Here is a 16454-nt window from a genome sequence, read left to right on the forward strand (position 1 = left end):
CAGTGCACTAAATGAAACTGGAGTTCTAGAGAAGAGCAGTCAGATTCATGCATTGTTAGTAATTGCAAAGATGACCAAAAAAAAAAAAAAATGACCAGTTGAATGTTAACGTTTCAAACTACTGTCAGCTAACAAAATGATACTATTAATCTCACAAAAAAGAAAATATCCAGGTCACATTTCTATAGATCAAAACAAAAAACAGAGAGAAAAAAAAAAAAAATGTTTTCATTGTTTGTTTGTATTTTGTTTTTCCAAGATATTTAATGCAAATCATTTTGGGATATTGTATTTTCATTTATATATTGTGAAGACAAATCTTTATATTTAATCCAATGAGGATTTTCTCCATTTTGAGTGACAGACTGTGATTGTCCAATGAGGTGGAGGGGGCGGAGCTCAAGGAAAAAACTTTGAGTCGAAGAAGAAAGTGGAGAATCGTTTGGATCGTGTTGTGCACATGGAGACGAATGACGCAGACAAAAATAAACATTAGTGTTTAGCTCGGCCATTTTATATTAATTTAAATAGAAATATTTGTAGTTGCGCTGCTTTTGAACACCTTTCCTGTGGCATTCTGTGATTTAATGTTTTAACTACAGTGAGGATTGCTTGGCACATGATAATTCTGCTTTATGGAGTTTCTTTTGTGTCTGTTTTATTCAATCAAACATACTGTGTTTTTAGAGTAAAATGAATTATTTTGTAATTAAAAAAAAATAAAAGATTGCAATAAATAAATAAATAAATATTTGCAGTGCATGAAAATCTTTATTTTTCTTTATGCACTTCAAACACTTTTCATCACAAAACCACAAATGTTGCTCTCTTTTCTGCTGTCAATCTTTTGCTTGCGAGTGAAGCTGTATCTCAGTGGGTGGTCTCTTCCCACCCGTATGAAATCATGTTTGAACTGTTTTAACTGAAAGTAACTTGCACTGACTTATTGTCATAGATCAACTAGGGAAACCATCTAGAGTTCTTCAACAATTGACTGGAGGACATTAAATGCCAGTTTTTGCTTTTTATTTAGGGGTACTCCCAAGCCAGTAAAGTGCAGAGTGCTCACAGATGCAAAAAAAAAAAATCCAAAAAGGAAAAAAAATAAAACTTTTTTATATTCAACTTCAATATAAACCAAAAACAACAGGAAAAAAAATAACCTTTGGTCAGGTATAACACTACTCCTCAGTAGCTACTGCCCTCTCTGAACATCAGTCCTACACTCTTTGACCACTTCATTATGTGAGAATTTAAACGCATGGGTACAACCATTTCTCAGTCATAATTTAACATGGAAATTATTGAAGATCAAATAACCTCATTTCCTTCAATACACAAACATAAATAGCACAATAAAACCTATTATCAATTTCATTTCAGCAATAATTATAGGAAGTCACAGGCAATAACTTCATAAAACAATGTTCACCCCTTTCCCACCATACTTGGTATATCCCATTCCCATGATGCAACATAGAAAAGTATAAAAAGCATGATGAAAGTCCTTTCAGGTCTTTTACTCAGTTCAAGATGGCTGCCACCATGTATGCTGATCCAGGTAATAATCAACAGTTTATGAGAAAAGCTTAACACTAGTACTACCGGAATTCTATAACTACTAGAACTGCCAATAGCGGTCATTTTGACTGTTCATACCAGACAGCAGTGAATGTCATTTTTGTCATGTTATATTTACTTCAAAGCTTCTATGGTCATGTTTTATGAAAAATGTGGGGTAATTTAAGCATACATAATATAATATGTTCGTGATATTATTGTGTAAGATCTACTAGACCTCCCACAAAAGTGCATGCCGCAATTTGCTTTCCGCAATTTGCATCCGGCAAGCTGGAGATCAAAGTTTTTCACCGCAGTTAAAATGTTGTTTTTGAAAGTCAAAATGTCAACAAATATAAAATGAAGCAGAATATTTCATTAGATAAAAACATATTGTGAATTTTGGAAATGATTACATCTGTCTTTATTCAATACATTTTGACTTTTGGAGTTTACAATGCTTTAGCATTATCGGAAATGTTTGGACCACACGAATCGGAAACAATTTTATGCAGCCTCTAATGAAATCTAGAATGAATAAATAGTTCTGTTATATTAGGACAGATAATAAACATCATAACACAAAATTGAAATTCTGCTCCTCCATCAGACTCTGCATCATCAATGTTCTCAAGCAAGGATAAAACCTCAGTGACAGTCATTTTCTTTCTTGTTGCCATTTTGACGGTAAAGCTAAGTTTTAGCTTAGCAAAAGCATACAAAACTGCCAGAGAAAGGTTGCTAGGCAACAGCTATGCACATCTTTAACGGCGGGAAAAAGCGCTGAGGAGATACAACGCCTGTAATATGTGCGGTCAAATTGACCGCTATGGCCATTCAAGGTAGAAATACTCAGAACTCTTTTGTGTTTTGTAATTTTAATAAAATAACAATGTTAAAATAAAATGTACATTAATTTAAGAAAAGTCATGGAACTGTAGTTATATGGGTTTTATTTCAACAAAGTTATTACATTGCAAATCTTTAAAATGGTCAAAATGACTGCCTTGGTAGTTCTAGTGTTAAATGTCCACTGGTTTAGTGCTCAGGTGGCCAGTCTGAAAACACAACAGTCTAGTTGCAGGTATATGTAGGTGTGTGTGTATGATCCATCTCTCCACCTCGCTGACCCATCAAGATAAATAAAGTTTTTAAAAACCCAAGTACGTGTTCATGTCTTTATAAAAAGGGGTTAAGCAAGGGGAACATAGGGAACAGAGGGCAGCTCTGTGACACTTATTTTAATATATGTCACTGCCATTGTTTTGCCTCAAGATGCACACCAGTAATGATTTAGGCACGTTTATAAAAGATACTCAAATGTCCTAATTGATCTAAGGTCTAATTCTGGCTTAATCTAAGCCTTGTCTGTGAAACCAGCCCAGACAGAAAAACAGTGTGGCCAGATCCGGCCCACATCTGGTACATGTGGATTACATGCGGACTGGATGTGGGCCGGGTCTGGGCCGTCACTCTGTTGCTATAAGGGCAGGCCTAAATTTCATTATACACTACTGTTCAAAAGTTGTTGTTTTTTTTTTTTTGTTTTGTTTTTTTTTCAATGTGTTTATTTGTAATATTGTGAAATATTATTACAAGCTAAAATAACATATTTCTGTTTTAATATTTTATATTTTATGTAATTTATTCTTGTGATCAAAGCTGAATTTTCAGCATAATTTTCAGCATATATATATATATATATATATATATATATATATATATATATATATATATATATATATAATTATATATATATTAGTGGTGGGCCGTTATCGGCGTTAACGTGTTGCGTTAACGTGAGACTCTTATCGGGCGATAAAAAAAATATCGCCGTTAATCTATTCTCAAAGTTGGGTTGGGAGCTGGGTCTATACTACGCAAGCTATGATGACTTTCACCTTGATGTTTTAGCGCGGATGTATACCTAGCCGAATTGAACCTTCGCAAAGACCCGTCCCCCTTAGTTAGTTACTGTTGCTTTGTCCGACAAGCCGTGGTGCTGTCACGCCACACATAGTGATAATGCATCACGGAGCAAGGAGGATACTGACAACACGTCGACAGACAAGACAGAGCAGGCTACTTATGATATTTAACAAAGTCCCAGCTTTAAAACTGTGTAGTTTTTTTAAGAAATTCAAACAATAAAACCCGTTTTCTTTAATGTGTCGTGACCATGGTCGTGACAGATTGCTGTATGCCTCAACTCTCTTACTACGAGTCCATTTATAGCATCAAATAAACATGAATGAACATGAGAAACAATGTTGTTTCAAACACGTAAAGATGTCAATATACAAAATATAATATACAAAAGTTTAACTCCACTGAGGTTAATCTTCTAACTCCTATCTGCTTTGTCGGACAAAATGGCGGATTATTTTAGCCATTTGCTTCATCCCAATTCGCCTACTAATACTACGCCCTAAAAGTATGTACTCTTTCTGTGAACAAAAAGTACTTACTTTTGAGTGTGTAGCAAAAGAGTAGACAAACTTTGGGACATACTAACACGTCATACAATTGCGTCTTTGCTCTCTGTCGCATCCTGTCACCGTAAACTGGCCTGTCAATCATCTTACATCCTCCACATTTCATTCAGCTCATTTCCTACCGTATCGGAGAGAAATGCAGCGCGATGATCTGCAGTCGCGGGTCTTTCATGTGGAGAACTCTCCTCATATTAATGGCCAATCAGATCTTTATAAAAGTCCACATTGGTATTTGCAGATGAAAAATAACACATATAACATTAAATAAATATTTTCAGTTTATATATCAGTTTAATATATCAGTTTGAACGGATTATTAGTCACTCAAACAACCTCTCAGCGTTGATCGTGCATATTCGTCATGTTTTGTAGTTTTTAACACGTTTTACTCGTGTTTGTAGTTCTGAACTGAATCCTCGTACAACGTGCAATGGGTTGTGGGCAATATTAGCCTCTATAGTGTGCACGGATCCACACTTTGAAAATCTACTGGAAATAGGAGACCATCCAGGGACTTTTGGCATACTCTTTTCAACATACTATGCTTTGGGACACACTTATTTTAATCTCACATACTATTTAGGATGGATAGTATGGACATTGGGACTTTGGGTATCTCACATATTCTGAATGTCTTCGGCAGAATTCAAATGAGCCATTTTAATCTAGATTAATCTAGATTAATTCCAAAATTAATCTAGATTAAAAAGAAGAAAAAAAAAATCTATGCCCACCACTAATATATATATATATATATATATTCCCTTATATACGGAACGGAGTACTGCGCCATCTGCCGTTTCAGCAAGACGAAATGGGGAAACTCCTGTTTTCACCAATTCTAAAGCTTTTTTTAATCACGCAGTAAAACTGCACAGGTCTTGTTTACTACGGTTACATTTCTGAGCGTCTGTTATCTTGTTTGCCTGCCTGTTGTTGACCCTGTTTTTACTCCATTCACCGGTGACGTAGTGATTTCACATGTCACTTAAGGTGTGGTTATAAGTGTATCAGATGACCCCTTCCACCTTTTGTAATACGGGGCACCAGTTAAGGATACTATCTTAACAATTTAAGAACACTCCAAAAGAGCTGTTCAATAATTCAGAATTAATATAAAAATGGAGGGAGTCGGTCAACTGATTTATCTGAAGGATTTGTGAGAGTTCGGTCAACTAGTAGAGTCTTTGGTCATCAACACAAGGAAGACACAGTTATAATAAAATCAATGAAATTTATTAACAATAAACATGCAAGAGTAAATACCACAACGATTAATAATGAAATAATGTATATGCACTTCTAAAAGATAGTAAAATAATAATCAAAGGAGAATACTGAATTAAATCAAAGAAACACATAAATGAAGGGAACACAGAATGGATAAATGCAATGCTGTTGAACTGAATGTAGAATGGAAGAGAATCATATGGGAATGCTTCTAATGGAAGCCACCTAATGGCTCTGGTAAAATGGTGATAAATAATTGCTTATTTATCATTCAACAAATAATACCCCTATTATTTGTAACAAACTGACCTCAAGTAACTGTTATCTAAACAGGTTAGAAAAACATATGCTGCATGTATAAACTAATGCCAAGGAGGTTTGGTAAGTTTATATTTACGTTCCACACAGTCGGGTGATCAGTCCGGTAGCAGAGACGTCTTCCACTGAGGATGCAGGCTGCGTGCAGTGGGAGGGCGCGGAGTTGCGATCCAGTAGTCGTGTCACGCTGGGCTGGAGGATGCTGAACTTCAGTTGCGCCAAGAGGGTCCTTTAGGATGGACTGGGCAGCTGGGTCAGATTAATCTTCACAGGTTCCCTTGCAGGCTGGCTGCATCGCTGAGGAGCCGTGTGGTACCGGCAATGTCTGCTGATGCAGAGGTCCTTTGCGGACTGGGCTGCGCTGCTGTAGGAGCCGTAAGGGTCAGATGAAGTCCCTCAACACTGGGGCCCTTTCGCAGCTAGAGTGCAGCTGGAAGCAATGGAAAAGGTTTTGCTCGCAAAAGCTTCACCTTAACCATCTTGTAGTTTCTTTCCTCGTCAGGTCAGAAACTCAGGACGTGGAGTGTCTGTTAATGTCTCCTTCCCCGTTGAGTTGGAAATGCAGAACAAGGGTGTGTCTACCCGGGGGACATATTTATCCCTTTCTGATGAGGAGGAGATTGAAATGTGGCGCTTTGCCGATCCTGGAGTGTGATTGGCTACTGTTATCTGAAGCAGCCCCGGTGTTGCCCACCCTAGTGTGGAACTCATTTGCATAGCATAAAGTACAGTGTTAAATTAGTGTCTTTAACATTTTACCCATATATTTCTTTACCAAACCTCTTTCAAATGATTAAAGGCATCGTAGGGAACAGATAGACACCAAACACGGTTAAAATGGTTAAATCATTGTCCATTCAGTTGTTTATCTCTTAACAGGTCTGTCCCATGACCTGTTGGTTTAGCAGTCAGTAAGCATTAACATAAACTGTGCTTTGCATGAAGATGGAGTGGATGTGATGCAGTTTAGATCAAATTAAGGCCTCCAAACATAGGTATGAATGGATTTAGATAGATCTCTGTGGCCTCTATTTATTTCAGTCACTGCTGCTCCATCCAAGAAGTCCTGAAGGAATTTTTATGGCAGTCCTTGCCTAAACCTTAGGAATGAATTTGGTGGTTAGAGTCAATGTGTCGTCCAATGAGAAGTCCTCTCCTTGGTTTTGGTGGGTGCAGAAGGTCCCCCTTCCTGTTCTGGAAGTGGTGTCTGGTAGTTGTCCCAACATCTTATCTGATGTTGCTGAACATTTATTTATGTTCATTCACCAAAGATCCAATCACGGTGTGGCACATCTTCCTACACACCAGCAGATAGAGAGGGGCCCTGTCGTAAACTGGTCCCTGGAATGCCATCTAGACTGGTGTTCACAACACATTGTTGAATAAAAGCTTGCAAATGGATCCTATTCTGAGTCCCGAGTCGTTACACAATGACAGTGCAGCAGGACCGTGCAAGCCCGCCAAAATGGGCGGGGTCTCGGGCTATATAAGTGGCCGTCTCACCTTGGCAGACTGATTTAATTCAACTGAAGCGACGGCATGAGGTATCCTATGAATAGCGCAGCAAATTACGCAGCACTCTGTTCCGTATATAAGGGAACCAAGGTTATGTTAGTAACTGAGTAAGTTCCCTTTCGATACTACACTCCGTACTGCTTCGTCTGCCATTTAGGCAAGACGCAACGGGGATAATAAATCATGCCGTGCTAAGAAGGGGGTGGCGACAGAGCATTTGAGAGGAACACTGAGAAGGGCTTGCCTGGATGCACATAGCATAATGTATCCAGGAAGATCGGGGACTTGAGGACAATGTAGTCGCCCTCCCATTTCTATACATTCTAGGAGCCCCTTGGGGCCTAGAGTACATATAGGGAATAGAAAAAATACGTTATTACTCGGACTTGGCCGTAAACGAGTGCTCATAAGCTGGTCACATTGGTGAGGCTTATGCAGAGAGAACCTGCGCTTGTAATGCAGGGACGTCTAGGTTATAAAACCTGACAAACGTAGACAGTGAGGCCCAGCTGGCCGCCTCACAGGTTTCCGCGATGGACACGGCAGTGGACCATGCCCAAGAAGAGGCCATGCCTCTCGTGGAGTGCGCTCTAACACCTGTAGGGCACTGCAGGCCCAAGGAGGAGTAATCAAGCTCTATAGCATCGACTATCCATCTGGATAACCTGGGTTTCGTGACCAGAAGACTTTCGTATGGCCACCGAAGCAGACAAAGAATTATTGGATAATCCCCAGGAATGAGATACGTCGACTGGTTAATAAAGAGTTTTTTTGGAAAATTGGCCCTGAGCCCCAAGCACTCTAAGTGGCTGAGGAGGAGGGACCTGTGTGCCACTAGCTCTGCCTCCGACTGGGCCACCATGAGCCAGTCGTCGAAGTTGAGTTGAGTATGCGTACGCCCATCTCAGAGGGGAGAGGGCTGCATCCATGCACTTCGTAAAAATGCGGAGAGCCAGAGACAGCCCGAACTGATGGACCGTGTATTTATACGCCACCCCTTCAAAGGCAAATATCAAGAATCGTCTGTGATGGGGGGCTATCTGTATGTGAAAGTAAGCATCTTTCAGATCCAGGGAAAAGAACCAGTCTCCTGGGCGAATTTGCGAGAAGATCTGTTTCAAAGTGATGATCTTAAACAAGCACTTTATTAGGGCCCGATTCACACATCTGAGGTCGAGGATGGGTCTGAGACCGTCATCCTTTTTGGGAACGAGGAAGTATCGGCTGTAAAAACCTGACTCACCAATTCTGTGGCTCCTTTTGCCAGCATAGTGTTCACCACGGAGCGTAGGACGTGCACGTCCTTGCTTTCTAGGCTGTGGTGCGGGCTGAGTAGCAGATGCCGCAGGCTTAGGTGGCTGCTGTGTTGGCGCAGGTTTTTGGCGGCTTGAAATGGAGGAGTTAGAGCGCTTTGGAAAGATTGCATGGCCTGGAACGACTTCTGCGTGGCGCTGAAGCATTCAGCAAACCCATCATCTGCAGGGCCATAGAGACCAGTGGGGGAGACAGGCAAGTCGAGGAAGACGGCTTTGTCCGCATCCTTGATCTCCGTCAAGTTTAGCCATAGGTGGCACTCCAGCACCACAAGGCTAGCCATTGAACGGCCAATAGCCTGAGCCGTGGTCTTGGTGGCATGCAGGGCCAGGTCTGTGACGCAGCTCTTTGAAGGTGGGTGAGTCATGCCCAGGCTGGTCCAGGTCAAGCAGGAGTTTGGCCTAGTAGACCTGCAAAACTGCTATTAAGTGCTGTGCGGAAGCTGCTTGGCCGGCCAAGGTGTATGGCCGTCCAGCGAGGGTCGACGTAGTGCGACACAGCTTGGATGGGTGGGTGACCTTCGTCTTCCAACCAATGTTGGCGGGCAGACGCAGGTGTGTGGCCACGGCTTCGTCCAGAGGCGGCAGCTTTTCGTATCCCTTCTGCTCGGCACCGTCAACCAAAGTGGGAGGCAGAAGAGTGCAGATAGGCAGAGTACAGGGCGCGGCACGATTTTGTGAGCTCCTCGTGAACCTCAGGAAAAAAGGGTGCTGCCCACTGGGGAGGAGCCTGATGACATCCGGGCAGAAACCATTTTTCAATTGACCTGGAGGGATCAATTGACCTGTCCAGTGCTGTTAACCTATTCTGTGTAGGATATGTTTTCATCCCCAGAATACAGACAGATTTGCAGCATTTCACAGAGATGTGGAACTATCATCAGCTGCGAACGGAGGGAAATCTGTCACCCAATGAGCTTTGTTATATTGGGATGTTGCAAGCACCTGCGTCAGAGCCTGATTTTGCATGGCTTAAGTTAAACAAAACATACTTTGTAAGGTGATTGTTCTTGTAATCAGTGAATGGTGTCTTTTTCCCCCAAATGTCAGATTTTACAAGCTGAGGAGTATACACAGAGTGTTGACTTTGAGTCTTGTCACCTGAAAATCTGTACAGAATCAAGTGAAGCCCACCACTGAGTCCACTCATTTTGGTTATGACATCTACTAACAAGCATGTGAATTAGCTTTAAATTTAATGTCATAACATATATCTTTTGTTGTTGTTTTGCCTTCAATGAGAAAACATGAAAAATACAGTTAAAGGGCCCGTTTTTCGTGTTTTTTTAAGCTTTGATTGTGTTTATAGTGTGCAATATAACATGTGTTCATGTTTCGCGTGTAAAAAAAACACAGTATTTTTCACATAATTTACTTATCTGTATACCGCTGTTTCCACTGTCATAAAAACGGGCTGATGACTTCCTTGTTCTATGAAGTCCCTCCTTCAGAAATACGTAACGAGTTCTGATTGTGCCAGCGGTTCCTGTGTTGTGATTCGACAGCAGCTTAGCGCTCCTTGTCCGGAAAGGTCACGCCTCTTACCATAACGTGTGCTGCACATAGTTTTACATGTGGATTATTGTGGTGTTGTGCTGAATGAACACAAAAGACAATAATTCCCGAGAGACTGAACTCTTTAATCTCCACAAGCAGCGACAGAACATGTACAACGTTAGCACTCACTCAGAAGAGTACCTCATACAGAAAACAGCCATATACATAAACATAGTCCCCTCTTGTGGCCATTATGTGCACTGCAGTCCAACATTAACTATTGCAGTAAGGATACCACAATTATAATTTTCGGGAACCGAGTTAAACATAAATTGTAAGCATTGATCTCTAAGTACAGCGTCCCTGGGAAGACCAAACAAAGGTGATTGGACTGCGGGATGAAAATAACAGCGTTTCGACGACATGGCGACAAACACACTCTACAAACACATCTCTTGCTCTTCTCCGTAGGAGCGCAACAAGACCACGCCCCCTTTTTTGTGTATTCCTGTGGGCGGAAGTTAGTCAAAAAACTGTTTTAGTGACGTCATTAAAGAAGGAAGTAGAGGGATGTAGTCCAAACTGGCCGTTCGATGTAGGAGACTTCTGTTAAATAAAATATCTTGCTTGGCATTGAACTTTGAGCTTTAAAATTTTACAGATTTTATTTATACTCTAACAACAACATTACACACTAACTAAAGTTTGAAACATGGGATCACGAAGAACGGGACCTTTAAGCTATTAGGAACACAATAAATGGTTTGTGGCTTCGACCACAAGATAATGTTTTTTTTTTTTAGAAATCTACACAAAATTCAAATTTCTATAATTTTGCCTTGCATGCATTTAAAAACATTTAAAAGAGTAAAGTAAAGAGTGAATGTTGTAAGAAATAATGCTTTGGTAAACAAATCAATGAAACTGCAGGTTTCTACAGTAGACAATTTCAGCAAATTTGCTACACTCTGTCAAAGCTTGCCCCATATGTAACAGCAGTTTGCAAGAGTGTTTTGAAAGACTCGTAATCTACCATATGGACGATGGGACATGTTATGGTATTAGTGCAAGCACTAACAATTGGGTAACACAGTGTAGGCAGCAGTGATCAGACTTAACTATTTTAAATTTCTGCCTTTCTGATACAAGCAGATGCCTCTGAGGTAGCCCAGTCAAGGTTTCTCCTGCTGCCCCATCTTCTGGTTTTGTGTCTTTATAAGAAATAAAGAGATGAAATTAGAATTCATGTTTTAGTGTATTCATACCCTTTTAAATTGGGAACTACAGTAGCATATTTACACCTGGATATCAAATAACTGCTTCAAGCTCAAATATTGAAAGAATTGCATGATTTTTGACTCTTCCACTTGTTTAATCGAACCATTTGAGCTCATCTCTGGGGCCAGGGGGATGAAATGTAATGGGAGTCAAAAAAGAAAAGCATAAAAATGTATTTTAATATTTGTAATGTGGAATACTAAAAGAAAATAACTACAATATAAATAAATGCTCATACATTTGTTTCTACATCTGTCACTTCTGTGGTTTTCTCTGTGTGACTTTGATAAGATCGTATATCTCAAGGCCTTTGCACAGTTGTTGCAGCATCGAGGTGCGTTTTGTTGTAATATGTAAAGCAGAGCTCTGGCTAAACAAAAATAAAGACCACAAAAAAGCTTCATAGTTTTAAAAAAGCAGGGCTTTCAGAATTCAAAAAAAAGATAACACAAGTTATTTCTATAATTGAAATTAAGTCCTTGTTTAAATAACTACAGTTATGTATAAGTCTGTCTATATAAAAAAAAGATTCATAGTTCCTATTAAACGGGTCTATAATTGCAAGAGTGCTATTGCTCAATTTCATCTGCTTCAGTTGTACCATATTACAACACATCATGCATTGTACTGATGTTAAGAGTTGATACTGATGTAAATGAACATTAACAACAAACTATTTTTTCTCAGTGCTGACTTCCCTTAATATGCTTTCCTTGTGGTCAATTAGTCCAGTGTAGCCACAGTCCAGGATTTCTTTTATGTAGGTGGACAGGTCAGATACATCTTCAATTTACAAGTAAAATTTTACCTTTAATAAATATTAACAAGTTGAATTTTGGAGAAAAAACAATCTGTCAGTGGATTTATAACATGATAGCAGTTATTCCAGCAAACTGCAGTAGTCAACATTTGAAGTGGATCAAAACGTTTTATCAAAGTTGTCCAAAAATCTTCTTCTCAGGACAGATTTGATGATCCAACTTTTTTGATCCACTTCAGATGTTGACTACTGTAATTTACCAATGGGCAAGAATTAACAGAGAACTTGAATCTAATGAAATTCTGTCAACATGACCATTTTGATTAGTGCTGATATCTCTGTGTCATACACACCATCCCTTTTAATGTTACCTTTTAATGTTTTAATGTATCTGTATAAACATCTGTAAGAACTGTATGTTACTTCAAATAGAGAGAAAAAAAAAAGACATTTATTTACTCTCGGGCAATTCCAAACTTTTCTTTCTGGTACAGAAAAAAAAAAACATATTCTGAAGAATGTCTCTGTTTTGTGCATATAATATTCAATTGGGGTTTAAACCTCATTGATTTTTATTATATGGACAAAAACAGCTGAAACATCATTCAACATATCTTCTTTTGTGTTTTGCTTCTGTAGAACAAAGAAAAGTTTGTAACTGCTCTGCAATTAGTCAAGCTATGGATGGAACAAATGTTTGCAAAATACACCAATGTATATTCAGTTGTCTCATTTAGCACATTATGGCTCCCCGTGATTTACTAAGTTTGATTTTATTTTTTTGTTCATCTCGCATACTGTAAAAGACAACATGCAAATACCAAGCAGTTAACAAATTAAACCTTATTGTAAAGTGTTACCAGAAAGGGTCTGGAACAAGTGTTGATACACAGGAACTAATGTGTCCTTACACTGAAAATACACAAAAACTGTCCACTTGAAATAAAAGGTGGAACATGTGTTGTTTCACTAAAGCCTAGAGTTTTTTTATTATTATTTCTGGTTTAATTTGATTGTTTGGGGTATTTTATACCTTTTATTTAATGGTTTCCTTTATTAAAATATATATATATATAAAAAAAAAAATGTTCAAAGCTAAGTGAAATCTTGTGTGACCTGAACACCCTTTTTTTAGGCATTTTTTCCTCAAAATTAAAGTTGCTACATTTTGTTGAGTTGTACAGTTTTCAAAAATAGATTGTTCCTGTTCATCTAAAATATTTCAGTAAAAAAAAAAAAAAAACATTAGTTCCTGGGTATTGACCACAGGTTTATTAAGTGGACAGTTTTTGTGTATTTTCAGTGTAAGGACACATTAGTTAATCAACACTTGTTCCAGACCCTTTCTGGTAACACTTTACAATACGGTTTCATTTGTTAACTGCTTGGTATTTGCATGTTGTCTTTTACAGTATGCGATTTGAACAATAAAATAAAGTCAAACTTAGTGAATCATGGGGAGCCATAATGTGCTAAATGAGACAACTGAATATACATTGGTGTATTTTGCAAACATTTGGTCCATTCATAGCTTGACTATGAAATAGTTTGAATAATAAGTATCCAGCCTCATACTCATATTTAAGCACAATGCGGTAGGCATGAACAATAATGCTTTACACGTGTAAAAACATAAAACTTACATTTGTTTTATGTAAAAACATAAATCAAATGTAAGTACATTGTACTCTATCTGTAGTTAGTAATGTAAACACATGTAGGTACAGAGTTAGTACACTGTATCAAATGCTTACAGTTCCCTTTCAGTCGGTCACTTCGACGTACGTCAGTAGTGACCGACGAATTGGGATATCGCTAGAGAGCCCTATCAGCTTCGAGTGAACTAAAACAAGCCAATGGAATTGGCGTGCGATATTTGCATAATGCGCACCGCCTCCGACAGGTGTATATAAATAGGAAGCAGATGCAATCGCACTCTGTCTTTCGCTTCGGAGCCAACAGTTGGTGTCCAGCTTCAGACTTCACAAGAGTGAAACTAAACAGCCTTGGAGATTCAGCGTCTGTTTGTGTTGGCGTTAAGGCACAACAGCGAGGTCGCGAGCTTCCCGGGGAGCCTGAGCTTAAGCTCTCAACTGCTGTTTTAACAGCAACTGAATACGCAGTTGTCTGTTGCGATTTGGGCCGGTTCCTCCCGGTGTGTTCGGGGAGTGGTGTACCTGAACACATCGCGTCACTCCCTGTGTGCTTCAGCACGAGAGAGCTGACTCTTCCCCTTCTAAAAGAGCTTCACAGACAGACACTGCGTCTTTTTCAAGACGTCATTCTGTCTGTGCGTTTCTGGAGGCGGTCGTTTCCTATGCTCACTGACGGCCACAATCACTTTCTCTCATGTCTGCTTAGCGTGCTGAGACTGTGTTTGTAGGTGGTTCATATTCTCTTATGAGAATATGCCCACGTCGACGCGTTGTTTGTCTCGCCTTTCTCGTAAGGGCTTGAGCGTTCAGCACGCCGTGTGCCGTCGAGCTGCCGGCTGACAGCGCACGTTGCCATGGCAATCCTGCGCGTCGTCTGGCACTCTAGATGCATGGTCGAGACTCGAGTGCCTTTAATGAGGTAGAGTCCCCTCACTTATTCCCCGATCTAGTTTATTTTTCTGAATAAGAAAAATACTACTTTGGTTAATAAGCCTGGGTGACCAGAGGATCACAGTGGGGCTATACCCGCCGAGCCATTCTCCGTGGGCCCCCCACTCCTCTAGTGCATCGCAAACATGTTGTGACTATGTTCGTGGGTGGTTCATGTTTAGTAAAACATGGCCACGTCGGCGCCCAGTGCGCCGTGTGTCGTACAGTTGGACTGCCACGTTCACTGTCCAACATGGCTGGTAGCTTCTGCTTGGATTGCTGGTCCTTCTCATGAGGGACCTAGCATCTTAGTCGGAGCTCCAGCAGAGGATCAGATGTCGACTGCTACATTGGAGAGAGTATTGTTGGGCTCTGAAAATGAAGATGATGCTGAGCATCGCACAGTCGTGATGTGCTCATGCTGAATCAGATTCAGACTTGACAACCGTGCTTTCCCGGGCCCCTGGGGGCGTTGTGTGACGCGCACGGAAACACCCCTGGCTAGTCTTGCTGGGATGTGTCATTGTCAAGTACAGTTTCTCGATGTGCTCATCTCACAAGCTGGCCTAAAACCCAGCCCGCTCTCCCCGCAGCCAACCCAGTTGGTTAACAGGAGGCGGTCCTGGGGATATGGTGACCTGCAGCTAAAGGAAACAGTTCTTTTCCCGGAGGAGGGCCGGGTGGAGAATTCTGGTCTGTTCCGCCGCTGGCTCTCCGGAGTCCAGTGGTACCCACGAATAGAACTGTTGTCTGATTCTCCAGGTCCCAAGAGGGTGTGGCTGGTAGTGTGCAAGGACCCGCCTTGCCACTCTCAGCCCTCTCTCACTTCACCAGCAGGTTCCAGTGTGCTGATTCAGGCCGCACCCCATGTGCCGTCTCCCATTCATACTGCTACCTCGCAGAGTCTGACCACACTCCGGGCCGTCCGAGTCAGGTCCCCGTAGTCTGCTTGCGGCTGTCAGCGTGCGAGGCCCTGCCTTGTCACGCGAAGCCCCCCCTCACATCGCCAGCAGGTGGCAGTGTAATGGTGCAGGCAGTGTAATGGTGCAGGCCGCGCCCCGTGCGCCGTCTCCCATACGCACTGCTGCCTCGCAGAGTCTGATCACACTCCGGGCCGCTCCCATGCCGTCCGAGTCGGGTCCCCGTACTCTGCCTCGCTGCCCCACCCCCGGTGCGTCTGTGGTGCCTTTGGTCCCGCTGTCTATCCCGTGGATAGCGCTCCCCAGCCTGTCCAGCTGGCTCATTCGTACCATCAGACTCGGCTATGCGATTCAGTTTGCCCGGCGTCCCCCGGTTTTCAGGGGTGTCCACTACACTCAGGTGTCACTGGACAATGCACCTGTTCTCCGGGCGGAGATTGCTGTCCTCCTGGCGAAGGATGCAATCGAGCCGGTCCCTCCAGCCGATATGAAGCTGGGGTTTTACAGCCCCCTACTTCATTGTACCAAAAAGGGCGGTGGGCTATGGCCAATCCTGGATCTGTGCGTCTTGAACCGGTACCTTCATAAGTTGCCGTTCAAGATGCGCAGAAGCGCATTTTCGAATGCGTCCGTCCCTGGGATTGGTTTGCAGCGATCGACCTGAAGGTCGCGTACTTTCATGTCTCGATTCTGCCTCGCCACAGACCCTTCCTACGGTTTGCGTTCGAGGGTCGGGCATGTCAGTACAAAGTCCTACCCTTCGGGCTGGCCCTGTCACCCCGCGTCTTTACTAAGATTGCGGAGGCAGCCATTGTTCCCCTCAAGGAACAAGGCGTTCGTATTCTCAGCTACCTCGACGACTGGTTGATCCTGGCCAGCTCGCGAGCGCAGTTGTGCGAACACAGGGATATGGTTTTAGCTCACCTCAGCCGGTTGGGGCTTCGGGTCAACTGGGACAAGAGCAAACTCTCCCCCGGGCAGAG

The sequence above is a fragment of the Chanodichthys erythropterus genome, chromosome 24 (genome assembly GCF_024489055.1).
Source record: "Chanodichthys erythropterus isolate Z2021 chromosome 24, ASM2448905v1, whole genome shotgun sequence".
NCBI classification, from domain to species: Eukaryota; Metazoa; Chordata; class Actinopteri; order Cypriniformes; family Xenocyprididae; genus Chanodichthys; species Chanodichthys erythropterus.